The sequence below is a fragment of the Lygodium microphyllum genome, chromosome 11 (genome assembly GCF_053477565.2).
Source record: "Lygodium microphyllum isolate KBCC chromosome 11, Lygodium_microphyllum_v1.1.10, whole genome shotgun sequence".
NCBI lineage: Eukaryota > Viridiplantae > Streptophyta > Polypodiopsida > Schizaeales > Lygodiaceae > Lygodium > Lygodium microphyllum.
The window spans coordinates 84512555-84539983 of NC_141145.1; the positions used below are offsets into that span (position 1 = coordinate 84512555).

The following is a 27429-nucleotide window of genomic DNA, read 5'->3' on the forward strand; positions in this document are numbered from 1 at the left end:
GACGACTTAGCTATTAAGCTTTTCAAGCTTAATCTTCTAAGTCAAAGCTAAGCTCTGCAAGTCACACAGGGCAAGAAAGTCACCAAACTCTGGGTCCTGCGCACCAGAAGTCAAGTTCTGCAAGTCGACTGGAATCAAGTCCTGCAAGTTCATCAAGTCGGCCTAAGTTTTGTAAATCTGCAACTCTGCAAGTCGGCTAAGTCTGCAACTCTGCAAGTCAGACTAGTCAACTGGAGTCAGAACAGACTAGTGCTCAAAACTCCTAGAAGGCTTGTTCCTACACAAAAACTCTGAACTGGAAAGTTGTTCGTGGCAAAGTGTTCTACCTATCCACAGGTCCGCTGAAGTATTTTCAGCAAATGAAGAAGGAAATATTGCAGATTTTCTGAAAATTGAGAAAGAAATACCCAAAAATACATAGCCTTGTAACCCCGAATTTGATCTACGCTCATCCCGCTGACCTGATTTTGAGTGAGAAAGGTTTATTGAGTTTTACAGGATGACGACCCCACATATGGATGATCCTATGGTTGAAGACGACCTACCTGAGCCTACCATAGAACAAAAGCTGGATCTAATCATGTTGCAATTGGAAGAAGAATGAAGGGCTAGGCAAGCATTGCAAGCGCAATTGACAAAATTACAAAGAGCGTCTATCGACAAAGAAGAACCTCAAGCTGAAGATTTGATTCCACGTACCATCGACGCCACTCTTGAAGCACAAACCATTCGCAAGGAATCAAAGATAAGTAAACGAAGTTTCAAATTTCGCACTTTCAATGGCATACGAGAAGGAAAGACTGTTTTATCATTCATTAGCCAGTTTGATGACTATTTCCATGAGGACACTTATCCAGAAAAAGATAAAATCAAGTGTGTTACTAATCATCTGATAGACAGAGCATCACTTTGGTGGACTGTAGTACGCAAGAGCATAGAATGTCCTGCTACTTGGGAAGATTTCAAGAAGAAGTTCATGCAGAATTTCCTTCCACCGCAATTTCATGAGAAGGCTATCAAGCAATGGGATTTACTTCAACAACGGGATCGTGAGCCTATTCCACAGTATACAGAGCATTTTTGGAATGCACTCCTACAGCTACGCATGCTTGAAGACGTACCAGAGACGACACATAAGCGGAAGTATATGTCTGGACTTCTTGGACATTACTAAGCTGAAGTGAACATGTTCAAGCCTGCTACCCTTGAAGACGCCATCTCACTAGCTCATGACACTGAAGATAAGTTACGCGGAAGAGACAGACGACCACAACAATTCAAGCCAATGGTAATTATGGATTTAAAAAATTCAATTTCAATTTTAGAAGGTTTAATCCAGGTCGTTTCTCATCACCATCTTTCCGCAAGAATTGGGCTAAACCACCTGCATTACCATCCAATGTCAATCCAAATCCTAAGCCTATTCCACAAGTAAATCCAAATGTACCCAGACTTCCAGCCATTGCAAATAATGTAACCAAAGCCAAGCCAATAGTATGTTATAAATGTCACCAGCTTGGGCATCTCGCAGCAAATTGTCATTCAAAGAAGCCACCAGTACATATCAACTATCTTGGAGCCATGGACGAAGACGAGCATGAGGATATGCCTGATTTCACTGAAGATGAGGATGATCCTACTACTACTTCCGACACTTTACCAGGTATGCCTACTCCACATTCATTGTTGACTATGAAATGTTTGGTGCATGGAAAGGAAAGAACTATCTTGCATGATGACGGTAGTACTCATGACTTTATTTCAACAAAATTGGTAAAGGAATTGAAATTACAGATTGTACCTACGCATTATCGTATAAAAGCTGCATTTTTAGGCACTAGGTACAATGGCACACAAGAAGTACAAGATTTAGAGATTCAAATTGGTTCATATATTGAAAGAAGAAATTTCTTAGTTGTTCCATTACAGTCAAGCGACATTATTTTAGGAATGCCTTGGAGACACCAGCATAATCCAAATATAGATTATTCCACGCACACAATGAATATTAATTTTCAAGGAAAATCTATTACATTATATGGTATGCATGCATCTAATATTTTTCCACTGCTTTCGCATACTCAAGCAAAACATGCATTACGCAAGAGTACTAAATCATATCTCATTTGGGTGAATGAATTGCAAGCAAAGGAAAATCATATGCACCCTAGGCATAAGGAATTTCTTGCATATTTTAAGGACTGTTTTGCAGAAGACCTACCACCAGGTTTACCACCTTCACGTCCAGAAGACCATAAGATTGATTTAATCCCTGGCACACAACCACCTTGCAAAGCACCATATAGGCACAATCAAATAGAGCAGAAAGAAATCCAGAGTCAAGTTGAAGAATTACTAAATAGAAGCTTAATTCGACCTAGCAGTTCTCCATTCGGTGCACCTGTACTCTTAGTCAAGAAAAAGAATAATACTTATCGTATGTGTATTGATTACCGAGCATTAAATAAGATCACTGTAAAGAATAGGTATCCTATACCTAGAGTTAATGACCTTATGGACAAACTGCAAGGATCTTCTATATTTAGTAAAATTGACCTTAAGTCTGGATATCATCAGGTGAGGCTAGATAAATCTGACATATTTAAGACTGCATTCAGAACACAGTTTGGCCATTACGAATTCTTAGTCATGCCTTTCGGATTGACTAATGCACCTGCCACTTTCAATAGAATGATGAACCGTATCTTTCTGAAATATCAGTATTGTGTGATTGTTTTCTTTGATGATATTTTGGTGTATAGTCAAAGTGAAAAAGAGCATTATGAGCATTTATCATTAGTTTTTCAATTACTGAAAGAAAATCAATTGTTTGCAAATCTTGAAAAGAGTGAATTCTTTAAGACAAAAATTGAGTATTTAGGTCATCTTGTATCAAAAGAAGGAATTAAAGTTGATCCTAAGAAAATTGATGCAATATTGCATTGGCCTGTTCCTAAAAATGTGCATGAATTACGCTCATTCCTTGGTCTTGCTAGTTTCTATAGGAAGTTTGTACGTAATTTTTCATTACTTGCTTTACCATTAATAAAACTTCTTAAGAAAGGAATTGTTTATCAATGGACTGAAACTCAGCAGAAATCCTTTGACTTACTGAAACGTGCATTAACCAATGCCCCTGTTCTATAGTTGCCTGACTTTAATAGACCATTCTTTCTAGTTGTGACCAATGCTAGCGGATCAGGAATAGGAGCCGTACTAATGCAAGACAATCATCCAATAGCATATTCTAGTTCTAAGCTGAAACCCTCTGAGCTGAAATATTCCATTTATGACAAAGAACTATTAGCAGTTGTACAAGCATTAAAACAGTGGAAACACTACTTAATGGGTTCAGAATTCATGATAAAGACCGACCAGCAAAGCATTAGACATCTACTTAGCCAACCCCAAATTTCTGACCGTCATATCAAATGGGCTTCCTTCATTCAAAGTTTTCATCCTATCATTCAATACCAACCTGGAAAAGAAAATGTAGTTGCTGATGCATTGAGTAGAAGACCTGCAATTCGTAATATTTCTGTCATATCTTTTGATTCTTTGATTGCTATGAAAGATACATATCACCAGGATATTACTTTTCATTCTGATTGGCAAAAATTAGTTTAAAATAATTTCATTCCTGTTGATTCATTGTCATATAATGATGGATTTATGTTTTTTGAAAAGAGACTGTGTGTTACTATTCCATTCCGATCTTTTGTTTTGAATGAAATTCATTGTCCCCCATATCAAGGTCATAGAGGTATCATATCTACATTACGCATGTTAATTGAAGATTTTTATTGGCCACATATGGATGCAGATGTATCTAATTTCGTTTCTGAATGTTTGATTTGTCAAAGAATAAAGAGACATCATGGTAAACAGTATGGATTATTAATGCCTTTGTCTATTCTATCTAAACCTTGGGAACATATTTCTATGGATTTCATTACTGGTTTACCAAATACTAAATCTAACCATGACATGATTTGGACAATTGTAGATAGATTTAGTAAGCAAGCATATTTCATTCCATGTAAGAAAACTTTAACATCATCACAAGCACACAGTTATTTTTGAAAACTGTTTTTACTAACCATGGATTGCCAAAAGTGATTATTTCAGATCGTGATTCTAGATTTTGTAACAATTTTTGGATTACACTGTTTGCAAATCTAGGCACAAAGATTGATTTCTCATCTGCATTTCATCCAGAAACAAATGGACAAACAGAAGCCACAAATAGTACCATTCTAGATCTTTTACGTGCATATACTATCTCTAAACCTCAGACATGGGACACTCATTTGCATTTATTACAGTTTTCATATAACAATACACCCCACACATCTCCAAAGAAACCACCTTTTGAAGTCATTTATGGATATAGATTATCTACACTTGTTGCATCTTTGTCTAATAAAATTCAGAGTGCTGATGATATTGCTACTATGCATAATAGTATTTTTGATGAAGTTAAGGATATGATTGCTAAAGCCCAGCAATCATATACCAAACAAGCCAACAATAAAAGACAAGCTATGAATTTCAAAGTTAATGATTATGTTTGGCTGAGAATAGAAAAACGTAGATTGCAAAGTGTACATAGACATCCAGTTGTTAAATTAGCTCCTAAATTCTATGGACCATTTAGAATCATTCATAAGATTAATGATAATGCATTCAAATTAGAATTACCATCTCATTGGAAAATTCATAATACATTTCACATTAGTTTATTGAGACCATTTAGAGGCCAATTACCTATCCACCCTGTTTATGAAAACCCTCCTTTATTAGAGGAAGAGACTAAAATACTTGAACCAGAAGCCATCATAGACACTGACTACATGACCACTAGAACTGGCCGAAGGTATTCTAGATATCTAGTAAAATTTAAAAACCATCCTGTAGAGGAAGCACAATGGATGCACGCTAGAGACTTAAATGCTTTCCCCACTCTGTTAGCTCCACATTGAGCTAATAGCAATTGAGGTCAATTGCTATCCCATCCCGGGGGTATGATGCCAGGAGGCATATTCCACGGTGGATTCCGTGAGGTTTTACGGTGGATTCCGTAAACTTAGATGACCGGGGCTCATACACAAAGAGGATTCTTTGTGCGAGAAGTTGATGGGAACGCCTGTCCTTTTCGGGCGTTTCATTAATTTAGTGTGTACGTGGGTGATTCCATAGCGGGTGATTCCGCAAAATGCATATTAAATTAATAAACGTGTATGAGTTTAGAGTGCGCACTCGTAATAAATTAAGGTTAGGATTTATTTCTAACCAGTTGATTTATTTATGTAGCTGAAGACTGCTAGGTATTCACTTTTGTCGGTTTAATTGTATTATTTTACTAACGATTGTGAATGCTTCAGTTGATGTGTAGAGATAGCAGCAGTGGCGGAGGAAAGCATTGGAGTCTAGCGAGTATTCGACCTTTGGATTATATTTTGATAGGCGCCACGCCTATATTTTGTTATGTCTATTGAGACATTGATTATTGATTATTATTTTGTATGCGCCTATGCGCACGGATATGTTATTTCTATTTGGACATTGAGATTGGGCGTGCCAGACTCTATGGGCACCGTCCATTAGCTTTATTTCCTATTTTTGTAGAAAGCAAACTCAAAAGCTAAAAGCTTGTCATATTTTTGTAAATTGGGCTATTATTGAGCATGAAGATGGAAATATACATAAAATACATGCTTTGTGAAGCGCTCACACAAGGCATGGGGGGAGATTGAACCCAATTGGTCTCTTGCTTCTTGTCGTTCATGCTTTTACATTGTTTTTTGTGCAAAAAGGTAGAGTTCATTGTTCTTGGGGACCTTCCGGGATTCACTACGTGAGCATTCTGCGACCGATCTGTGGACCAGTACATCTAGACAGCATGTTAATGCTTATAGATATGATGTACCATGTCATAATGTAGTGTATCACTCCATTGAACCTTGGCAGCAGAATGGCTATTATGGGCAACATGCTTATGCTTATGAGCATTCACCTTTTCATCAACATAGTCATGATTATACATGTGAAACTTTCTTAATTGAGTAGCCCAGTTCTTATGGATGTGACAATAATGGTCATTCTTATCAATACTCTTCTAGCTTTGATCAACAGCAAGTGCATAACTACCATGGTATCCTATATCCCAATCAGTTTATACCTCATGATCACCCAAATGTAATGATGAGTTCTTTTCAAAGTGCTGATGATGAAGAAGAGAGCAATGAGCAAGCTGAATAACAAGATTGGGATAAGGAGCAACATGATTGACAAGAAGACGAGCAAGAAGACCAAGAAGATGTACAAGAAGGGAACAATGAAGAGCAAGATGTACAAGCTGATGACATCTTAGCTGATGAATCATATGAGGCACTCACAGATGTATATAAGGTGTTAGGGATTTGATTTTTGGACCATCAGATTATAATAAAAGTCTCATTTCATCTTCACCTCTCTCTCCAAGCTTTCATGGCTTCTTCCTCTCTCTTTCTTCCAATCTCCTTTCCTAGTATTTCTCTCTCCTCATCACTCTCTGTCTCTCTCTTCTGGCAGTCTTTCTCTCTCTTCTACACACACACACTCTCTTCTTCCTCTCTCTCTCCTGTCCTCTTCTTGACATTTGCTATGCTGTAAGGGTGAAATAAAACACTAAGAAAGAGGGGTGCCATAGGTTGCTGATAGAATGTGGATATGAAGATTAGAGATGATGGAGTCTCCAAAATCAACAAAATGCTATTAGTAGTAGCAAGTAGAAGCGTGGCTTCATCAATTGCTCCATGCATCTTCATTAATCAACCCATCATCCTCTGTGTAGCAACTATGGCCAAAGATTAGTATGTCCATCCAAAAACCATTGTGGGGAAACCAAAGAAGGAGGCTTCATGTTGCTATGATGCATGTCAACTTGCAATAGTGAAACTTTCAAGTTTCACCACTAATACACTTTCTCCCATCGTAATCATGAGAGGAAGAGTTTCACTATGGTGGACTCCTTGTGTCAAAAAAGTGATCTACAATAGTGCACTTTTCAATGGTCTAGTACCTCATCTGTGAGCGCTACCAAAAGATAATTATCAATATCCCACTTTGTTGCAAATACTTGCCTCTTTTGGAAGGCCAAAAATCTCTTCCACTATCTTCTTCTCGTCTTCTTTCCAGGTGGACCTTAAAGTTGCCTCTCTAGCCTTTGTAAATGAGCCTCTTTTAGCCCCTACTCACACATTCAATACCAACAAGCATCTACAAGCACACTAGCATGCACATGAATTGAGAACAATATTATATATATAAATATGTACGCAAACCAATTTCACTCTCTCCGTGTAGTAATCAACACAAAAACATACAATCACCATAAGTCATAACATGAGTTATAGGCCCTTAAACAAGCATCCAAATGAAAGATATGAATGGATATACAACATAATTGGGATATATGTACATACGTACTCCAAAAATAAAGAAAATTCATTGTTCTTGGTCTCATCTCTCTTAATGAATGTAGAGACTAAACCCATCACCCCTTTCTACTCTTTTGTAAAATTGAAGCCCTAACCTCACACTAAGCCCAATAGATGGAAACCTTCCCAAACCTTGTACACCCATATAAAGCTTGCTCATGATGCTCTTCAAGAAATGCATACACATAAGATATGCTATGCATTTTGGCTCACATGATGCTCATAAAGGAGGAATAATGCATTAGAAGATGTAGTGCCTAATTAGTGCCAGGTGCTATATGTAGATGCACACACAAGTTCCTTGTTTTAGTTTAAGATTTTTACACCCAAAGCCACTACTCTCAATGAAAGTGATGTGACTCATCTCTAACCCTCCATTCATACTTACAACTTTCATTTCACCCTTGCCTCCTTCATCTCTTTTTGTAGAATTCCTAAATAGTGGAAGATATCACAAAGTGATGTACAAAGAGATGTGTGCTCAGTTAGGTTGCGATATCTTATACTCATGTAACTATATTTGTTGAGTATATCCTTAGCGAGTCATGCAATTCAATGCAAGAAAATGGTGCACTAGATGTGTCATCCCAATGTCATGGAGGTTTGTATGAAAAGTTGGAGTATATGAAGCCCCAATGTTGTGCAAAACAGCATATGATTTGATGTGCTTGTGACCCTTCATTTCCTATGTGTGCAAGCTAGGGTTCACAAAAAATTTACCTCATCTCATTGTAACCCAACCCTTGATGCAACTCCTCTTAATCAACAAGTTAGATACATTGCACTTGGGAGTCATCTCTCAAAATTTTCAATTACTTCCATGCCATGGGTTGGGTTAATGCACTTATTGCACCATTGTTGAGCACTAGCACAACATGGTGCCTACTACAACTATATGTAGTAAATCTTAGATACATGCACACTTGAAAAAGCATATTTTATTGTGCATGCATTGTTCTTTGCATGTATGAGATTTGGGCTATTCATCACCAATTTAGGAACTACAAGCTGAGTGGGAAATGCGGTTGGGTGAATTTGAGGGTCCTAAATGAATTCTATAGTCGTGAGATGGGGTGTCTACTTGGTCAATATCATGAGGACCATTATTTTCTTGAGTGAGTGAGATTTTTGGTAGGAGAAGAGAAGCGCAATTATTTTTCCTTCAATGAGCGATGAGAGGTCAGGTTAAGGATTCTAACTAATCAGGAAACTATGTTTGCATTTTTCACAATGCATGGGCACTTAGTAGACTAGGCTAGGCACACATCCTTTCAGTTTATCCATCATTCATGTATTGCATGGATTGTTTGACTATAGGCATTGATTTTGCTTTTCATCTTCTCAAAGTAAGGGCAGTCAGTAGACCAGGCTAAACACATATCCTTTCATTGCATCCATCTTTCATGGATTGCATTGATTGTGACAATAGGCATTGATTTTACTTTTCATCATCTCAAAATAATGATTGGTTGAGCACATGATTCATCAACTATAATATTTCCACAAAATTAAAAGTTAGTTGGTGAATCCAAAAATTAGTTAGTCAATTAATAAGTTAGTAAGGTTACTAACTAAAGTAAACAAATTAACTAATGTTAGAAATAAATAAATAAATAAAACCAAGAGTCATAATTTGACATTTTTCTTGGATTGACAAGGACCATAGCCACCCTTCACGGAAGTTACAACATGAACAAGATTTATGAGCCATATTAATCACTAGTATTAATATGTATAGTTTGGATGGTCCAAAAATATTAGGACAAAACTAGCATATTCCGGATATTTTAGATATTATCCTAAAAAGATATGGAGATATCTAGAACTGGATATCATTTAAAAGAAAATACAAGTGATGTTTTAGTTAGTTTTGGAGATTTTATAAAAATAAAAAAAATAAAGAGAGGGATTTGTGAAATTGTGTGCGCCATGATAGCAGTCTACAGGTAGTAGACAACACTTCAAACAGGGAAAGAAAGAAGGAGTGATCTGAAAACTTTCCAACCAAGTGTCTTGGAGTTTTACACCCTTTTTCAAGCCAATGGAACCATCAGATTTATGAGTTAAGCATCAAATCATTGAGTTTTCCAAGAGTCCCTCCACTAAGAACTCTTGTTCTTAACCACATCCCCCCTCTCTAATTCATTATAAATATGAGGCATGGGGAGGCACAAGGAAGAATAAGGAGACCTCGAGAGGTTGAGAGAGAGAGGTAGAGAGAAGGATACCCCTCCGAGAGAGAGAGAGAGAGAGAGAGAGAGAGAGAGAGAGAGAGAGAGAGAGAGAGAGAGAGAGAGAGAGAGAGAGAGAGAGAGAGAGAGAGAGAGAGAGAGACCCTAAGAGGCTGCAAGGAAGAGAGTTAGCTTAATTCCTCAATATCGATCCTCAACTTAGCCATCTTCTCTTATGCTCTCCCATCTCGAATCTATTCTGCCTTCTCAATCTCTTGAGTCTACTTGCGGATGATGGCCTCCAAGCAAAGAATGTCACATGCGGATGGCAATCCTACAACCAGCAATGAAGCTTCGGCGAAGGCATCACTATCAATCCAACCATGGTTTTGCTCATAAGTAATGTATTTCTAAATTGATAGATGCTTGCTTTGATTCTTGCATGAGATACATTAGGTTCCATACTATGATGTATGAGAATAGATCATGTGAAGGGATAGGCCTCTTCTCACATATTTGAAAGATGGAGTTTGCAAAGCGCATGTATCAAGGGAAGTTAATTGCACTTAGTTGCGTATGGCTTATTTGTTGATAAAGCAATTGGTTAGGGGCTATGAATAGCATAATCGTAAAAAGAATAACATTAGGAATTGTGCATACAAGTATTGAGTAAAATTTACATAGAATTGCTCTTTGATCCCAAGGGGGAGAGTGAATATGTGATGGAATTATTATCGCGTCTATTCTTGCATTGTTTGGAAAAAAATACAATTAGTTTTATTGCTTGATTGAACAACACCCTAAATGGTTTTTAACATCAACTGATTGCTGCATTGTGATTTGGATAAATATTCCAAGTGCTTATGTTTGATGGTAAAAGCATGGCAAAGGTCAGTAATGACAAGTAGCCATGGGAAATAAAGGAATGTTTCACTGGAAGATGATATTAGGATGATTGCCTTGATTATGCTTGATTCTTAATTGGATTAATTAAGGAAGGATATTTTGTACGGGTGGATCATCTCCAAGATTGCACCGTGGATTACCCCAAGAAGGCACTGCTCGATTCACAGGCCAAAGGTCAAGTTGGTGAAAAGGCCAACCACAGAAGTTGTGTTTCACTCCTAGGTCGCTTGGGGTCAGTGGAGCTCTGGACACCCCTTGCCTAGACAGGAATGGAAGTGTAGACTGCTATGAGCCCAACATCTAGGGCATTGGAAGATCCTATTCTAGATAAAGGATAGAAATTATGGTGCCATGTGATATGGACCGAGTACTTCTGTTGGACAGAAGGGATATATAATTATCCTGTATGGGCAAGAGACAAAGATTAACTTGAAGATAAGTTAAGAAACTTGTTTGTCAAAAGGATTTCTTGTTTTGTTTTCGTGTTTGTGCTGTAAATTACGCGAATGAACCCTGTTCCCTAAAATGATTAATTAATAAAGCTGATTTTAAATATTGCACATAAATGTGGTAGGACTTAATTAGAAAACTAAAGCTATCAAGGGAGGTGGGTGGGCGGAATTCCCGACAGGTTTGTCCTATGGTAGGGTGGTCCCAGAGAGCTGGGAGGCTTCTCACAAGGATTTATCATCGTTTGACTTTAGGTATTGTTAAGTTAGAATACGATTCATGCCATCTTAGGGGATCAAAATGGGACTATGCCCTATGGGCAGAGAGGTTGAGCGACGCATCCGTCTCGTTTTTCATTCTCTTTGAACCAAGTGCAGTATGGATCTGCTTTGGATTGGGTATCTTCGCGTAAAATAGGATGTCTAAAACATGATGCTAGAATGATGTTAGGAGACCTTGGCCCTAGGAACCTAGATTTCAGGTCGATCCTAGTGGGTTCGACCACGGACGTTTCGTTGCGAGGCGGACTCGGGAAACCCTAGGCAACAAACCCCGTGACATTCCATGGGAGTGTCAGGCGGTGTTGCTTAGACTCGTCTCTCGATGGACTACTAAAAGCATGCTTGTAAAGTGGATAGGTGGGCACGTTACATCAATGAGGCATCTTTTTTTGGTAGGGATACTATATGAATATGTCTCCAAAAGGCAAAATATGTTTTTAAAAGACTAATGGAGAACCTAGGACATGATTATGTCATTCTTGGAGTTCATTTTATTGTGGTTAGCATTGCAACTTGGTTTGGTATGTATCAAGGTTTCATTGGTTTTGAGTTCAACATCAAAATGTAGTGGGGGAACCCTAAAGATGATAGATGAAGTTTCTCTATGAAAATTTGAAGGGACAAACTTGGAATAATATGTATACTCTAGTGTCACAAAGATGATTAAGAATAGGAATGTCTTCAAGGCTTTGAAGGAAATGGGGAGAAAAAAAGAGTTTCTCTCTCTCTCCAAACACACACACACACACACACACACACACACACACACACACACACACACACACACACACACACACACACACACACACACACACACACACACACACACACACACACACACACACACACACACACACACACACACACACACACACACACACACACATTGCTATATAGTGGGGTTGGTGATTTTGGAGAAGAGGTGGCTATTTGTGCTGCAAGAGCAAGGACCATGCATGAATCGTGAATGCATCAATGGGAGTTATGCCGCAACTTAACATACACTTTGACCTTAACCAGAAAAGTTAAGGTTTGTAAATCTAATCATACGTAGGCAATGAATCATGTGCTTACGAGAATGGTATTGTAATGCAACTAGTTTTTTCCCTCTTTGATCAAGATTTTTTTGATAAATGTATTTCTCAATAGGATTTGGACATCCCTTTTTAAGGGTTGTCATTTATGAGAATATTCTTGATATGTTGACAAACATCTCCATGTTGATTCCATACATACTTTAGAGGCTTGAACATTGCTTCTACTCCCATCTTATCTAGCCTATATATGATTTTGAGTGGATGTCTATGACATTGTTCTTGGCCCCAGAACATAAAGAAAGGATACTTTCTTTTTGCATGGATCTCCAGGAACTTAACAATTGCCATGACATTCTTATGTAAAGTTGTTGACAAAACTCCCACTTGGAATCTTGCAAAGAAGGCTTCAAGAAGCTCCATACATCCCGGTCGAAGAACAAGCCATTGCTTTCCCATTTGAAAAGTTTGGAACATTTTAGAATTAGTAAAACATTGTTGCAAAAGAAGACCATTGAGAACAAGTATTACACATAATTGTGTTGCATTTCTTATTATGGACACATCAATCACACCATCATGCTCTATTGTTGTTGAATCTATTAGATATCCAACCATAGATTTCTTAGTTGAAGTTACAAAGAAGAAAAAGAAGCACATTAGATTCATTTACTTCCTCATCATTTTACTTAATGTTTGAGCTATAAGCTGACATAGGACACTAAAGCAATTCAACTTCATATTGACAAATGCATGTATAGATAATACTTAATAAATTATATCTTAAGAAAAGAGACATTTGACCATGTGGAAAAATCTAAAGAGTAATATCATGAGGTGAAGAAAATATATATGATGATTTATTTGAGGTAGAATCTATTCTAATAAGGTAATTTTTCCATATCTACTTTTATCGCTAGTTATAAGTATACTTGGACTACTACAATAGAGCATTATAATTAGTTGCAAAAATTGTCTTACCCTTATAATACTAAACATGCTTAAATTCTAAAAAGACCTTCAAAATGGTATGTACAAATAAGGTGTTTATTAGTCCTAATTATTTAAAAAAATTTAAACATGATATATTTAACCATGTGACCAAAACCAATGTCACATTGTCAAGCATTTTTTTGAAAACTAAAAAGCCCTAGTAGAATTATAGTTAGGTTTGATTTTTGCTAGCTTAGTTCTTTGCGTGACAATTTGTTTTGTTGTTTGGTAATTGGATTTCTTGCGTTTATCTAGCTTAGGATTTGTTTATGTTATTTTGTTTGATTTGTTGAGTGTGAAACTTGATGGCCTTGGTCGAGCTTGGTATTTTTTGGACAGGTTGAAGGTGGAGTTTGCTAGTGGCTGTCGCACATTGTGGAACATGGTATGTTTTCCTACTGAGATTCTTGCACATCACGGGGATTATGGGTTCACGAGCACTTCATGTTGCACTTGTTGATGCACTATACTCGAGGGTCATCTCCTGTTCTTATCAAATACTTCCATGCCATGGGTTGGGATGAAGCACATTTCGCACCATCGTTGAGTACTTGCATGGCATGAGGCTCATTGCAGCTATATGTAATAAATCCTAGATGCACACGCACTTGAGAGAGCACCTGTCATTGAGCACACACTGTTTCTTGCATGCACTATTTGGGATGTTCATCACAAAGTTAGGAGCCTCTGGTTGAGAGTGTAAGGTGGTTGGGAGAGTTAGAGGGTCGTGAAGGATGTTCATCACAAAGTTAGGAGCCTTTGGTTGAGAGTGTAAGGTGGTTGGGAGAGTTAGAGAGTCGTGAAGGATGCCGCCAATTGTGAGATGGGCTATTCTTATATGGTCAACATCTTGAAGGCCATCTTTTCTAGAGTGTTTGTGAGATTTTGGATGGGTGGAGTGGAGAATGACATTATTTTCTTGCTGAAAGTTGAGAGGTGAGGATAAGGATTTAAATAAACTAGGAATTTTGTTTGCATTTTGCATGACGCACGAGCACATGTAGTTAGGCTAGGCACAATTCTTCTATGCATTCATAGTTCCATGTGAAGCATCGCTTGAATGGTTGCATAGGATCGATTTTATATTGCATGTCTTCTTCAAATCATGTGGAAGATGGGGCACGATGTACATTTTTTGAAGCATATTCGTTAGGGCACATTGCATGAACAAAGCCAGATACATATAAAGGAAATATCAGTCATTGAAGACTTGGGGGGTTGGAAGACAATAAGGATATGATTGCTTGTGATGTCATCAATCCTGATGATATTGATGTAACATGTGAAAGAATTGGAGGCCTTGAAGGGGTAAAGCAATTGCTACATGAGCCGGTGATTCTTCCTCTACAAAAGGGAAGCTGTTGGGTTTGCAAAAAAAGAGTCTTACTTTATGGACCTTTTGGAATGGGCAAAACACTATTGGCCAAGGTAATTGCAAAGGAATCTGGTGCAGTCTCTATTAATGTAAGGGTGGCAACACTAAGGAGCAAGTGGTTTGGTGCTGCACAAAAATTGGTGATGATTGTCTTTACACTGGTATACAGACTTCTGCCCTCTATCATTTTCATAGAAGAAGTAGACAGTTTTCTAAGACAGTGAAGAGCTTTAGACCACAAAGCCTAAGCAAATATGATGACAAGTTCATGGATTTATGGGATGGCTTTACCAACCACTGATAAAAAAGCACAGGCCATGGTTTTTGTAGCAACCAATAGGCCATGGGATTTGGATGAAGCAATCTGGCATCTACTACATTGAGCTTTTGAAGTGGGAATGCCAGATTTGAAGGAGCGAGCAAGCATATTGCAGATTTTTTCTGAAAGATGAAAATGTGGAGGATGATTTTGATTTTGAATGTGTGGCTATCTTGTGTGATGGCTTGACACGGCTACTCAAGTCCCAGGGGGTCCACTAGGCTTTATCGTATGGTACCACGTGAGTGTAAGGGAGGGGGGTTATTTAAGGGAAGGAAGGTACATTCTATAAGGTAAGGTCCCATAAATAGGGGGTAGATAAGGGGTATTTTCATATATTTCTTGCACGTAGGTGACGTCTCCTTATTACTACTAGTGAATCCCTTGTGACTCAAGTAGGAAGACGATGGCGAGAAATTCAACATCACAGAATTGACGATGAAGGATGAGAGCATATTGAAGTGATGACAAATGACATAGTGGTCAGCATTATGGATGCAGGAGACTAATGAACAAAGGGGGGCCTCTATTAATTCTAAGCAAGATGACGATGTTAATTACGAGATGAATGGCATGCTAAATCACAGACATCGCAAGAAATGACGGAATGTAACATTCAATGTTATAATCTTAAAGCATAAATTTTAGATGGCGGCTTGTGAGCAATGACAACAGTTGATGAAGACATAGGATGATGCAAGTTAAACGGTTGTAAAGGAAACACATATGGTGGCAATATAATTTTAAGCACATCGAGCATGACAAAGCAGTTTGTTTCTAGAGGGGGTGGGGTTAACGTAATGCAAGAAGTAAAAAGCCTTAAAGGCTATAAAGCTTTTTGAGCTTTTGATCTCTTGTGAATGTTAAAGTTATGTAGCTTAAGGCATTAAAAATTGCCTTAACTTTGAAAGGCATAAAAAGCCTAAGGCTTTTTGGGAAAGCAAAAGCATATCCAACGTGAGTAAGAATGTAAAAAAAGTATAAAAGGAGAAGAGAGAGGAGAGTTAGGGGCCTTCCCCCTTTATTACAATTGTATTTTGTGAGAGAGGAGAGTGGAGGGTCGCATGCTAGAATGAGCTCTTGTCATGCCAATTTGGAAGTTGAAGAATTTGGACTTGTGGCGCTGAGCGTTGGCTCAAGGTTGTTAAGGTACGAGAATATATTTCACTTGGTTTGTTTTTGAATTGTTGGTATTTTTGCTATGTTGTGGTTGTGTGATGCTATACTCGAATTCGGGTTTTAATTGTTTTTGAGCTACAAGAGGCATTGTTTATTGTTTTGTTTTTCGTGTGTGGTTCATGTGGTGTTTGTGAAAACATTTAAATTTTTGTGTTGTGTTGTGTATCTGGAAAAGTCAAATTTCCCCAATTGGCACTCCTTAGCATCCCGTTATCGGGTTGTGAGTGAGGCTTGCTCTCACAATCACCGCTCGCATAACAACACATAAGTATAAGTGACATATGACAATTTAATTGAGATAATGTATACTCTATTTGAATAACGTTTTCATAATTTCTTATTAAGGGCTTAACCATTCTGTTTTTGAATTAGTTATATCCCATAGATATTTAAACTTATGAATTGTACCAAGTATTTTATCTTAACGACCCATTTAACATCTCAAAAGACACATTGGAGGTGAAATCTTTATTGTAATACTTGCTAGTGAGATAAAATTCCTTTGGGGGGTGTAGTGAAATTTTTTTGGGGTGTGCAATATTGTTGGCTCTCTTATCCTAAGGTATATGCATAGACATATACTAGTGATGTAGTAAAAGAGATTATAAGAGATAAGAGATTTGACCATGTGGACAAATCTAATCAAAACTAACATGATAAGATCATTACACAACATATATGAGAGTTTAATTGAAATAATATCTAAAATAAACTTAAGTAAATTTTACATAACTAGCTCAAACTTTTCATTGTGATAAATCTTCTTACACACTAGATTATAGTATCTCCTTTAAATAGTTGTGTTTACAAAGCATGATAAATTTTAATGAGCTCTTTAATACTATTTTAGAAAAATATTTACTTACATATATTTAAAAAAATGCTTGGTACCTTTTGAAAAAAAAAACTAAAGACATAGTTTCTTTAAGAAATATCATTAAAAAAATCACAGTGCTAATGGAGGTAACTTTTCAAGAAAAAAACCAAAATTACATCAATGTGTCTTCCTTGATGAAAGGATAAGGAACCAAGTTTAAGCACTTGAAGTAGCCTTTAATTTCTCTTTCATAATCAGACTTGCTATATCTTGACTTGATTCTTCTACACTCTTGGGTGATACTTCAAGAACTTGAACTTCAGTAGGAGAAAACTCTTGGGAGTTTGCAAAATTTTTGGCACTCTGATGGACTCTCCACAATTATGTTTCAACCTCTCTTTACTATTGAGTGTTGCAAACCACTCCAATAGTCTTCATGTGATTTACCAATGCCACCTTAGATGCAAGTCCACTTGCATATACATTAATGAGAATCATTGAATGCTTTGATTGTAGTCCTCATAGCTTCCTTTTCTTTCTCAAAATGGCCTTTGCGATCCTCTGGTCTTCTTCAAGGTCTTCATCATTGCACACCTTGTCCAAGCCTTCAAATTCCAAAATAGAGGGCTTGTTGGCATTGTTTATATATCACTCAAAATTGATGAAGCTTTTTTCCATGGTCACTAATGTCAAAACCACAAAGGATTCTATAGATCCAAAAGCAAAGGTTCTATCCATTGGTAGGAAGTAGGCCATGGAAGCTAACTATGGATCTCTTCTCTCTAAAGGTACATGGGTTCTAATTGACTTACCACTTGGATGTACTGCTATTAAATGCAAGTGGGTTTATAAGAATAAAACAAAAGTAGATGGAACATTTGAAAAATTCAAAGCAAAGCTAGTTGCCAAAGGTTTCTCATAAATTTCAAGAGTTGATTATCAAGAAACTTTCTCACATGTTGTTTGTATTACCAATATTTGGGTCTAGTTAGTTGCTATTGAGTTATATTTGGAGGTTTACCAAATGGAGGTGAGAATTACTTTTCTTAATGGTGATTTAAAGGAAGAGATATACATGGAGCAACCAGAGGAATTTATAGTCAAACATAAGGAAAATCTTGATTGTACACTTCATCGGGCACTCTATAGTCTCAAACAATCTTCATGAGCTTGGTATTAAAAGATTGATGTCTTCCTTAAAAAACAAAGTTTTATATCTTGTTTTTCAAATTCTAACTTATGTGTCAAGCACTACAATGATAGTTTTCTTATTCTTGCTCTGTATATGGATGATACCCCATTTCTAACAATCTCAACTTTCGTGAATAAGTAAAGAAGGTTTTATCTTCTACATTTGACATGGTGGATCTTGGAGATATACACTCATGTCTTGGTATTCAAATTGAACGCTATTGAGAAAAGGCTGTTTTATTACTAGGTCAATGTGAGCTCTACCAAAAACTCTCACTTTCTATAGAATGATGAACAATTAGCATTACATCAATGTTATGCTAATCTTGTTGAATGTCTTCAATTTGTTGGCTTAAATTCTCTCCCTCATATTCTTTTTGCTGCAAATTTTACTGGACAACATCTTAGTTCTCCATGCCTTAAACATTGGATTGTAGCTAAATGAGTTTTGAAGTATTTGAAATAAATTAAAGATTTTGGGTTTGTTTATTAGTGCCTACAAAACTTTGATTATCTACATTCATTTCACCTTTTGGGTTATACAATGCAGATTGGGCAAGATCTCACTTATCTATGCATTCTACAAGTGGAAATTATTTCTTTATCAACGGTTGTCTTATTCCTTGTACTAGCAAAGAAACAACACTATGTTACTACTTCCACTATAGAGACTAAATATGTAGTTGCATCTTTAGCATCTCGAGAGTTAGTATGGCTTTGACAAGTTCTATCAGATATTGGCCATCCTCCTCTCCCTTGGCATACCACTTTGATGTGATAACCAAAGTGCTCTTAGTCTTGGTAAAGATTATGTTCAACATCACCAGTCTAAACATATTGTAGTGCATTATCATTATGTTTGATGATATGAACTAAAGAAAGGTATGATCATGATTGAATATTATCTAAGTGATCAAATGACTACAGATATATTCACCAAGAGACTCAATGAAGCATGGTTCACTCTACTGCGCTCGGAACTTGGAGTTGTTTCAACTTCAATCTCTGGAAAGTAATCTACTATGACATTGTAGTACATTGTACATACTCCTTGTAGGCACCATACAATTCACATATGCACATAGGTCTCAGATCTCTTGGTCATTTTTGTACATACATATTCAGTTTCACTTCACATGCACCAATTCACTTTACATAGACACAATAATCCTTCTTCATCATATTTGTACATTTGTATATGGGAGGTTGGGTTTTTCCCTTGTGCTCCCCAAGGGTTTTTTCATCCGTAGCTAGAGACCTTTGTTTGAGTGGGGGTGTTGGAGCTATATATAGGTCACCCTATCTAGACTAGGTCTTACATATATATATGTAGATTGTGATTAATATGAAATACTCTTTGGGAGTGTATATGGTATGTCTCTTCTCTCTCTCTCTCTCTCATACATCTCTACATATATTCTCTCTCTACATCTCAATAGAATATGCAACTTAAGCATGAAGCACAAAAAAATATTAAAATTCATGATGCCCTTTTTACTACTTAATATTGATAAAATCCTCTTTTGGCATAGTCACAAAGTGAGCACACCCACAAAACTCTTTTTAATCTTAAGCATGTGTAGGCATGTGGGAATATAGATATACATATATCTACAAAGATACAGCTTCCCAAATCTTGATTTAGCTTTCTCTAAGCAAAAATCCTCACTGATGTAATTTGAATCCTCTTTGTGTACATGTAATTTTTAGTATTTAGATGGAAGAGATCACATTCTCTTCCCTTTACTACCTTTGTGTTGCTTCTTATGTATCCCCCCTTTGAGATTTGAATACAGTGATTAGGGCATTTCTATGATTTGAATTACCTTTTCTCATATATCTACTCATAATGATTTGCTAAGGAGTATCTCTCACTTATGTATTTTCTTTGTTTATGTGTATGTGCCTATGTTTTTCACAAGTGTACATGCTACTAAAACATGTTAGTGCATCTATTTTTGTATGGGTTAAGAGATATGCATGGAATTCTTGTGTGATTCTTCATGTCTATCCATCTAGAGGCTATCCAAGTATCTTCTAGTTCTGTTTCTCTACTTTGCCTTTTGTACTATGTGGAATTGTGAGACCTTCTCCTAACTTGTTTTGGAGAAAGAGAAGAGGATGACTTGCCTCTTTAAAATTTTCATTGCAAGGGTTCTTATGGGTCTCCCTAGGGTGCTCATCATATGAAGTGGCTCGTTCATAGTACCATGCAAAACTATTAATGGCATCTTTAGCTTTTCACGGTCCTATGGCTAGTAGTAGCATCACATTGGAGAGGACCTATTCAAATCAAATCAAAGGATCCTTCAACTCACAACTATCTGTGTGCAATAGAAAATGGTGATGTCGAGGCAACATCTATAGGTTTCGAAGGAACATAAGAGGATTCGTCCTTATAAAGATGTTAGATACCATCAAAGGATGCAATTGTCGAACATCAAAGGATCCTCTACATTAAATGTTATTTGAAGCTTGACAAAAATGTTAATTGCTTATCTTCAACACTTTAGATCCCATAGATGCTGTCTAGACCTTAAAATTTGGCCTCTTCCTCACCCTTGTGACTTACTACATGTGGGTCAGTCCCCTTGTAAGGGGGAAAGCCTCTATTCTAAGTCCATTGCTTTTTTTGTAGGTAAGGAAGCTTGGCATCATGATCCCACACATCACTAGCTTATTCTAATCTCTCTAGATATATATGCTTTCCTACACATAGTTGGCTTATTGTTTGAAGACTTAAATATGTCAGTGGAGCTGAGATCAACAGTGTAGCTCTCATGTGATCTGCACATACAAAAATGACCTAGTAGCTCGTGTAGTCCACTTCACTACTCTTTCTTTTGTAGTTGATGGTGCTTGCTCATGTAGGGTTATGCTCATGTAAGCATGTGAGATCATCAAGAACAAGTTTGAATAAAAAATGTAGAAATTGCAAGCTTGAAAAAATATTGAAATTTCAATAAAGTCTATCTAGAGCCTACAACATCACTTTCCTAATCTATCTTTAGAATCTATTAAAAAATCATAGTGTATGCATTATTGAAGCTTACAGGTTCCTTTGTAAGTATCCCTATATGCACTCTATTTTTTTCCCATAAGGATGCCTGGTAGGGTGCATCTTGAGGGAGAAGCCCTCGTACTTCATGATGCTTGAATTTTACTTACCTTTAACATAAGACCACAACCAATCATGCCTACTCTTAAATGGTTCTCTGTTTGCAAAAATACAAGCATAAAATTTTTCCCATGTAGGTCACAATGTGGGATCCTTAATGAATGCTTGCTCTATTAGCATACCATCAATCAAGGTGTATAGAATTGAGGGCATGTTCTTTTTGGAAATGGTCCAACAAAAGAGTTGGCATGACATGTAGTAGGGTAGCTATGCCACTTATAGTTGGTACAAAATGGAGATGTACCTAAAATGACATGTACCAATAAAGACTTATTTCAAGATTTGCAATGCCAGTTCACACATATACAATCTCCATGATACAAAATAGCCTTATAAAACACACCATTAGATGTGTCAAAATCACCAAACTCGAATGTAACAAATCCATATAGTTATGCAAGCCCTTGAGAGAGAGAGAGAGAGAGAGAGAGAGAGAGAGAGAGAGAGAGAGAGAGAGAGAGAGAGAGAGAGAGAGAGAGAGAGAGAGAGAGAGAGAGAGAGAGAGAGAGAGAGAGAGAGAGAGAGAGAGAGAGAGAGAGAGAGAGAGAGAGAGGTCTTACCACTAACACTTTTAGAAAATATAAGAAGCATAAGAATGTAAGAAAATCTAAAACTTCTCACTCTTGTGAATTTCATTCTATTATAAATGAGAAAAAAGGATTAGCCTCTCTCATCACCACATTGTGTTGATAGCAAAACATACTACTAGCTAGCTCAAGCATATTTGCTAGCCCACAAGTTTTGCAGACACTTGCACCTCATTGTTTTACAATGGATTCTATCCCTTTGCAACAATGCATATCTACTCACACGTGCACACACATACACATACACTCTCTCTCCCTCTCTCTCTCTCATATCATGGCCTATACATTGTTTGTCTCGCATAAAATGCTAATATCATCATAATGTGGAAATGAAAAGGGGGGTGGAAACCCCCCATCCTCCGTGTGCACACGAATGATGGGCGGGGGGTTGTTACTCCCCTTTTGCTCAATGTAGGTGGCAAGCATAAGCAAAGGACAAGATCTTGAGAAATTTCACTTGCACAACTCCCCCATGATCTACATGTGCCTAGACGACCCGACTACTTTATTATCTTCAAGATGGTATACAACTTGATGAACAAGTGCTTCATGATCTTGAGCAAGAGAAAAAGACACATATAAAGGTTTGAGAGAGAGAGAGAGAGAGAGAGAGAGAGAGAGAGAGAGAGAGAGAGAGAGAGAGAGAGAGAGAGAGAGAGAGAGAGAGAGAGAGAGAGAGAGAGAGAGAGAGAGAGAGAGAGAGAGAGAGAGAGAGAGAGAGAGAGAGAGAGAGAGAGAGAGAGAGAGAGAGAGAGAGAGAGAGAGAGAGAGCTTTGGGTTTGAGGGTTTCAACTTGGCGTCCAAGTACGATATTTGGCTGCATTTCTGACATGTCAAGCCCTAGCTAGCACTTGAGGCATTTATCGTGTCAACTAGTTATGCCTATATGAAACCCTAACAGTTATAATATCACAAGTGATTTGGGTAAATTGACCTACTTGTCTTGCGACAAGGACGATCCTTTCCTAGAGATGCTAAACTAGTTTGCAAGACGTCACAATACATGTAAACATGTGATTCATTACTTCTATGCACCAAAAGGTTTGCAACAACCCTAAATTTTCTTGCTAAAGTCATTACACATGATAATTTGGAGAACAACTTACATAAGACCTACTAGGATTTACATCAAAGAATCATGCCTACAACCCTTTTGTCTAAGCTTTAGAATTTCATGCTTTGATAAGCCATGCAATCTTTTCTAAATGCAACTCGATGAAATGAAATTTACGAATATGTAACATGCGACCCTTAGATACAACATCGTAAATGAAGTTCATGCAACACTAAGGCTAGTGTTGACTTAATCCATTTCCAAGCATCTTTTTCATGCAACTTACAAGTCCGTGGTTCCATTCCCATACTATGCAATTGTCCAAGGTTTCATTTTCATGCCGTGCAATGGACGTTAACAACTCTTTCCATGCGAGACATAACAAGGGAATTATTGACTAAATGCAAGATACGCCTGTTCTTTCACAGCCAATCAAGGATGCACTTAACAATTTCAACTTTTAACTCTAAGTAATATATGCTTAGGCTTGTTACTATCGAAGTGCACAAAAAAAGTAACATGTAGCTAGGCTCCTAGGATGGACAGGTAGTTTATGTTCACAACTTTGAAAATGCAAACGATCCAATTGCATGATATGCACCAATCCTTGTCCATTGTTTACAAAGATAATTTCTCAAATGTACTTTTATGACTACTACCTGAATTAACGATAAGTGTAAAATGCATTCTCCCTATGAAATTAAGCGTGCTTAAAGCATTTCTTATACGTGGGATTAAAATTGTAAAACCTGGGCTTGTGGGATCGGGGAGATGTCCACGTGTATGTTTGGGAAAGAACCTCCCATAGGTGCGCCTTGTGTCTTCTTGGGAGCCATCGTTGATGACTTGAACTCCGCGGATTCCTCCTAGCTTTGGCAAAACAACCTCCAAGCTGCCTGCTTCCTCCCTTGCGTAGGAATTACCTTTTTACAGGGTGTGGATATTAAGACCCGGAATTAGACGCGTGCACGAGGCTTAAGAGGATCTCCTTTAGAAGCTTAAGAGGATCTCCTTTAGACGTGTGCACAAGGCTTAAGAGGATCTCCTTTAGAAGCTTCTAAGAAGCTTCTGCTTCCCAGGACCACGCGGATAAAGGCCAATGATTGGGAGGGAAAATTTGACGTCGAGAGGGGAGATTGATGGCGATATGGCGGCAGGAGGTTGGCGGCGGCCTGACGGAATGTGGTGGCGATTCCCTCAGCTGCAGCGACAGTCTCTCCCCTTCCACTCCCTTCATTTTTCCCTGCATGGCAGCCTCCTCCTTATTGTGCCCCTACTCTCCCTCTTCTCTCCTTAGCACGGTGTAGTTGGATAGGCGACGGCAGTAGTAGAGTCGTTCCATCCTCTCTCTCTCTGATCCTCCCTTGTGCCACAGGGGGTGTTTTTATAGTGCAAGGGGGGGGGAGAGACTCCACACATGTGGAGCCCCCCATGCTTCTCCCTTCTCCCCATGCACTCCACCTCTACAAGCTCCCCACACTCTTACTTACTCTCCTCATACTCCCTCTCCTCCAGCCATGCTTAGGCTGGGGGAAGGGATAATTAGATTTTTTTTTTTGCATAAATTTCATCCAATTGCCCCTTCAAAAAGGGTGTTCCCCCACGGCTTTTACGGTCTTGAACCCTGGCCTCGATTTCACAATGCGGAGGCCTCATTTTTTCACGTGCGGGGTACGGATTAAGCTGCCAATAATTACGATGTGGGAGATAACCTTGCACAGGTTTTACGCGGCATGCGGGGAGTCGAGTTCAATAATATTTTTGAGCGGAAATATTACAGAGATTGGTGGGCACAAAATGTAAACAAGGATAGCATTAAGGCTTTTTATAGGTGGTTAAAATGGTGGTAAGCAAATAATTGCCCATTAGAGCGAATTTAATCCCATGTACTTGTGTTGTTTTTCTCAGGTCTTTGAAATAATTGCTACAAAATGTACTCATGGGGAGATCTCCTAGCTTTGTTCTTGGATTTGACTCTACTAGCTAACAAAATTCATTGGGAACATGCTCAGATTCCAATCATAAACTTTTCAGAAGAAGCATCCATGTTAGCTTAGCATGTGAAAGTCAAAAATAAAACATACCACTTTGTGATGCATATATTCAATGTGCAAAGAGGTTGGCTATACCATGGATAGGTTTATTGGATCTAGGCCTTTAATGGATTCTTTGTTGGCTAGTGCTAGCAAAAAGAAATCCCCAAATTCTATCTTTGTTGCATGTGCATTGCAAGGTATTCTAGCTGGTAATCATCTATGTGAGGAGCCCACAATGCAAGGTGATAGGGAGATTGTGCATAGAAAAAAGAAGGCAAGTGGATCAACTACAAGTTCCCAAAAGCCATGATACACGATAGAGTTAAGATAATGGAGAAATAGGGGGGACCATAGAGTATATAGTTTGATGATGGTGAGATGGAAGAGATATATATCCATGATGCTAAGGAGGATGAAGAGATACCACTCAAGCCCTTGGCAAGTGGAGTGAGTGCGCCAAATGCGGGAACATCAACCTTGTAGTAGAGGTAGAAATGACATAGGTGGAGTGGGCTTTATGAAGGATACCTGAGAGCGGAGTTTTGAGCCTGGGATGTGCCTAAAATTTGCCCAAAAATAAAAAATTTAGAGGAAAAATATTTAACATCGAAGGCGGTGCCTCCAGCTAAGGACGATTTTAAGCACTAAGTGAAAGACGACTTTTAAAAGGCGCCCGAGTGACACTTGTGGATTTTTGATAATTTTTCAGATTGCCATGTAGGTTGTCAGGAGTTGCCAGTCAATGCAGGATGTCAAGCCGGATGCTCACGATTTTTCAGAGCTCAAATCGGAGCCAGGACGGGGAAATGTCCACAAAATTGGCAAGAGATGAAAAGGTGGACATTTGAGAGGACCAAAAGGGGTGCCCTTTGGGGGAATTTTAACCCCCCTTCAATTTTTGATCAAGGGGGGCATGAAAAAACGTGGAGAGAGAAGGAAGACATGGTTTGAGCATGCCAGGGCGCATTTTTCGCCTCCTCCTCTCTCATCATGAATATCACGCTGTGAAGACCACACAGAACAAACATTGAGGCTTGACTTCTCTCTATGGGCTGGTCTTATCGCTTGTCTTCGCCTGTGAAATGGTGGACTGAATGAAGAGATGGAAATCTAGTCTTTCTCTCTCCTTCCTCTCTCTCCCCTAAGGGGCTGTTCTTGTGTGCAAGAGGAAAATGAATAATGGTGAAGGAAAGCTTGTTCGGTTGAGACCGGATTGCTTCCGGATCGATGTAGACATGAAGATTGCTGATTGTGAAGATGTTGGACATTGCATGTGGGCTGACCCGCAGTCCCGCAGCAAGAACCAAAATCCCAAAACACGAAGCCTAAGCAGTAATTCAATTTTTATGAAGAAAAAATGAGTTTTTATGCTATTTGATTGATAAAACATTGTTCCCATGGGCTGATTATGCATTATGATGTTGTTTTCTATGAGTTTCAACAGTTTATAATCTGAAAATTACAAAATCATAAGTGATATGGCTGAAATTAATGTTATAAAACACTAAAAACATGTGTTTAAGGGATAAAATGGGATTTTTTGCAAAATAAATGGGAAATATGAGACATAATGCCTACAAAACCTGAAATTTTGCTGTCAAGGAACCTAAGGGCCATAGCCCACAATCAATCTTAATTTTTAGACATTTTTAATTGAAGAAAATAGAGGAAAAATACCAAAAAATGGTGAAAAATAAGTTTTAAATGGGAGAAAATTAGGAAATTGTAAAAGGAAAATTCCAGAAAATTACATGTGTGTCTGTGTAGCATATAAATGAAGGTAAAGCACGAGGTTGGCCTTAGTTTAACCTTGTTTCTATGTTTCTGTTCATGTTTATCGCTTTCTTTGTAAGGAAATACACATAAAATGACATTTTCACCTATCAACGAATGTAAAACATTAAACGGTAGGGTGAGAAGGGAGGTTGAGTGTCAAAATATGAGTTAAAATTTGGTTCATGTGTTGCATCATGCCTATAGGACGTTGTTTTAAAATAAAGGGAAAGGCAGCATGAGTGTAAGGCTCGGTGTCTCTTCTCATTACATAAACGCTAGCATGGAAATCATGACAACACTAGTTTCGCACGATGCACAATGCTGATTTTCTTCTGTTTGTGCACTAAACTGTTCACATTATGCACTATGCATAGTTCATGGTATCAACGAAAAAGCTCCTAGACTGCATATCAATTGTTTTCTTAGGAATTTGACCCACGATTGAGAGTGTAAGGTTATCCCTTACCGTAGGATAGAGGGTCGGTTTCCTAAGGGACTATTAAGTAAGGAAACATGGTATATCTCTTGGATTCAAAATGAAAGAGAGGAGTTTGTGTTTGTTTGTTTTATATGTTGAGCAATGCATCAAGGGGCTAATCCC

At 37.9% G+C, this 27429-nt stretch overlaps 1 pseudogene; it reads left to right on the forward strand.

Annotated features, from left to right (window-relative positions):
* The window catches only part of LOC148029037 (uncharacterized), an 80386-nt pseudogene extending 65155 nt beyond the window's left edge, over positions 1-15231 (forward strand).
* The last annotated feature ends 12198 nt before the right edge of the window (positions 15232-27429 follow it).